Source organism: Alosa sapidissima, chromosome 18 (assembly GCF_018492685.1).
Source record: "Alosa sapidissima isolate fAloSap1 chromosome 18, fAloSap1.pri, whole genome shotgun sequence".
NCBI classification, from domain to species: domain Eukaryota; kingdom Metazoa; phylum Chordata; class Actinopteri; order Clupeiformes; family Clupeidae; genus Alosa; species Alosa sapidissima.
The window spans coordinates 22,740,625-22,744,269 of record NC_055974.1 but is presented as its reverse complement, the minus strand read 5'-3'; the positions used below and the strand labels follow the sequence as shown (position 1 = coordinate 22,744,269).

At 41.2% G+C, this 3,645-nt stretch overlaps 1 protein-coding gene and 1 long non-coding RNA gene across 2 annotated transcripts in view; one reads left to right on the top strand and one right to left on the bottom strand.

The window, feature by feature from the left end:
- The window catches only part of LOC121689712, a 15,182-nt gene extending 13,470 nt beyond the window's left edge, over positions 1-1,712 (top strand). Inside the window, exon 3 of the long non-coding RNA XR_006024850.1 lies at positions 1,619-1,712. This is a non-coding gene — a long non-coding RNA (uncharacterized LOC121689712). The remainder of the gene's footprint in view (positions 1-1,618) is intronic.
- LOC121689698 (phospholipid-transporting ATPase ABCA1) overlaps positions 1-3,236 on the bottom strand; it is a 219,180-nt gene extending 215,944 nt beyond the window's left edge. The window contains exons 1-2 of the mRNA XM_042069737.1: positions 3,193-3,236; positions 2,929-3,029 (exon numbers count right to left, since the gene is read on the bottom strand). The gene's annotated coding sequence lies outside the window, so the exon portion shown is untranslated. The remainder of the gene's footprint in view (positions 1-2,928; positions 3,030-3,192) is intronic.
- Between the last annotated feature and the right edge of the window lie 409 nt (positions 3,237-3,645).

The window sequence follows — 3,645 nt, the reverse complement described above, 5'->3', positions numbered from 1 at the left end:
CTCAAAAAATAAATGAAAGATTGCATAACTGAGAGTTAACTTAGCAATTCTGCATTCTTCAATAATACAGTACCAACAACAACAAATATTTTGTGGACAATAACAAAGCCGGGAAAGGTTTTGTATAGCTTTGCATAACCAATCAGTTTGAAGCATATATTCTAAGCCTCTTTACTTACACATCATCAATCTTCTCTTTTAGAGTGGTGCCTACTCTTCTCTCCCTAACTCAGCTTGATTGGTGCACATCAATTGAATAAATGACTGAATAAAATCTAAAAAAAAAAACATCAAAAATATGTTTTTGTTAGAGTGGCTGTGGTGCACTAGGCACCAGTGCCATTAGGCTAATGCATATTATTACATCATTAGCATTAGAATATGATCATAGCTCTCAGTGAGCTGTGATTGGCGAGTGTCTGGGCATGGCAGATGCCAGGCAGGTGGCATGATGCCAGTCCATGCCACATTTCCACTGCCCTTCCCCTCTTCCCTCCCTGCTGTCAGGTCGTGTGTGTGTGTGTGTGTGTGTGTGTGTGTATGTGTGTGCATGTGTGTGTGTGTGTGCCCAGCTAGCAGTGGCTCTGTCCCTTGCTCTGGCATGGTGTCGCGTCCAGAAGGACCGACCCAGCTACCTGCCTTGGCACTCTGGCCAGCTCTCCTTTGCCCTTTGGCAGAGGCAGCTTCGCAACAGCCGTGGCATTTGTGCCCGCCGCCGCCACCTCATTCCAAGAAAGCTCGAGCTTGATTACTGCCGCGCCCCAATCACCTTAAACACTGATTGGATCCCCCACCGACAAAATACACGGAGAGTTGACCCAGGCCGCCCCCTCTCTGCACTGTCCCCTCTGTCGAGTATATCTGGGTTAAGTAGCGGATCTGACCCGTGCACATTTCCGTAAATTGGATCCTAGTTTATATTGTGCCCCTCAGGTTTCATGCACTTAAAACATAATTGATTAAGAATTGTAAATTGACAAAGTGTTACGTATATTAGTGCATGTTTTGCAAGATGTGCTTTTTAGGGGTGTGGTGTTTTAGGGCTAGCCTTGCAACCTGCCTAAGCCGTAATTAATGAATGTGACCTTAGCTTGTTGTCAACTTGCCAATTTCTCCTCTTTTTCAAACATTTCATTTAATATTTCAGATAGGGTAAACAGAAAAGGGACACCCTCAATTAATGCCATAATAAATAATAAATAATAATACATGTCCAGGCATTAACTGTGTTCAGAGTGCATTTACATTTATACATATCATTTGGCAGACGAGTTTATCCAAAACGACTTACATTTTAAGCTATTAACATTTAAGCTACAGAGCTAGCTACAGCAATATAATAACATTTAAGCTATTGACATTTAAAGAGTATCCCCTCATTCACTACAGAGCGCACAGTGGTGTAGAGTAAACTGACACTATGAAGGATGTACACACAGACAACTAGCTACACACACACATATTGTACATAAACTCTCTCTCTCTCTCTCTCTCTCTCTGTCAGTACAGTACACATACACAGAGGTAGGCTACACAGCACACACTCACTCTCTCTCACACCAAAGATTCTAGAGTGGAGCTCTGTTCTAGAATCTTTGTCTCACACACAAAATGTCAGCATTAAAATGTTTTTTTCTTTCCCCTGTCATGATTTATGTGCACAATGGAGCCTATCAGCCTTTTGTGGTTAAGTTAGAAGCACTCGTTAGCTTAACTTAACATCACGGAGCTACTGTCCATGAGGGCAGACAGCATTGTGAACACAGTGAACACATGAAGGGAACAGCAAGAGACACGTTGAAGTAGCCTACAACTGCATCGCAAGGCCAGACTAATTCAAAAGACCGAACCATCATCATAAGCAGAAGGCGCTGAAAAGGCAGTAGCCTACAGCGACGCAGACCTGCGTGAAGCTGGCCCCCCATGTTATTCAAAAATGATTAAAAACACTACAATTCGTTTGTGCTACATTTGTGCCGTTTGTGCTGTTAAAGGGTTTTAAGTAATTAAACTTTACATTTTCTGGCCAGTGACGTCACTCAGCCCCCCATACTTGTTCAAATTTCCCCAAAATAGTGTCAATCGTTTGTGCTACGTTTGTGCTCATTTGTGCCGTTAAAAGTAACATTTGTGCTACTATGTTTTTTAAGATATTCCACGTTATTTGTTACACGTGTGACGTCATCCAGCCCCCCCATCAATGTCCAAATCTTTCCAAAATGGTCTCAATCGTTTGTGCTAGGTTTGTGCTGATTTGTGCCGTCAAAAGAAACATTTGTGCTACTATGTTTTCTAAGTTATTATGGTTTATTTATTATTCGCGTGACGTCACCAGCCCCCCCCCCCCCCCCCCCCCCCCATCAATGTCCAAAACTCACCAAAATGGTCTCAATCGTTTGTGCTATGTTTGTGCTGATTTGTGCCGTTAAAAATAACATTTGTGTAGCTATGTTTTTTAAGTTATCATACTTTGTTACAGGTGTGACGTCATCCAGCCCCTTATCAGTGTCAAAATCTCCTCAAAATAGTTACTATAGCTATATACTATATATACTATCGTTACTATTATAGCTCCAGGTGCGACGCAGGAGTATTTAATAAATTGTTTGCCAACACGGTCGGTTTTCTGTTCATTGATAGCCTTCTCATGACCTCACTGCTGAGCTGATATTAGCTCAATATTATGTGCAAGACTAATGTTTACTAACTGTTTCATGAGCTTCTGCTGAGAAACTAGTTCGCCACACACACTGAACTTGAACCAAGCATTTTTCAGAACGCAGCTGATCAACCTTTCACTTTCAATGAAATTGAAAACGAAAATTTTCAGAACGAGAATGACATTTTCAGAACGAAAAAACAACAACGGAATTCCGTTTAAAAATGGAACCTGATAGTGAATATGAATGTCTCATGAAGATATTATACCTTCTCGAGTTAATTTCCAGCTCCCCACAGGAACTTGCATGTTGTTCCAATTCCACAACTGGATATTCCATCTGGCATACAGGGCACTGTCCTTGTGTTGGCTAGGAGAACACAAAAATGAATACTTAAGCTACATTGTGTAATTGCATGGGTTAATTCTTGGGGGGAATTCACCTATTCTGTTCTCAGAGTTACATTTTTAGGAAGGTACTCGTATGTTGTTTCTAGGAAGCAGTTACACATTAAGTGTCAATATTGCTTTACCTCTGGTTCTGAATCTGAGTCACATTCCACGACATCGCATTGTTTGACATGGAGAGCAAGAAGCTCAAACATGTTTTGTCAGTGGATTTCAATTTACTAGTCCTCAAGAGGAAAACTGTTGGAACTCTTCTGAATTTATTCTGAAAGTTCTTCTTGGTGTGATTATTCTGAAATTCTTCTAAACATCTGAGTAAAACTGTATGGCATAAAATCTTAAAAGTATTGTAGGTTTCTACCATATTTTCTCCCACAAAACTTATACACTTTCAAGCAATTCTTGCACTCAGCTTTGGGCATGAGGGAAAACTACTGGGCATCACAGGCAAGAGGTACTAGATCAAATTCCTCCTGTAACGGAACAATGTACAACATGGTTTTCCCCCCTCCAGACGCACTTCTGATGGTACTTCCTGTGTATCCCTCAGATTCAGGGGGTACTACAGATAGATGTCT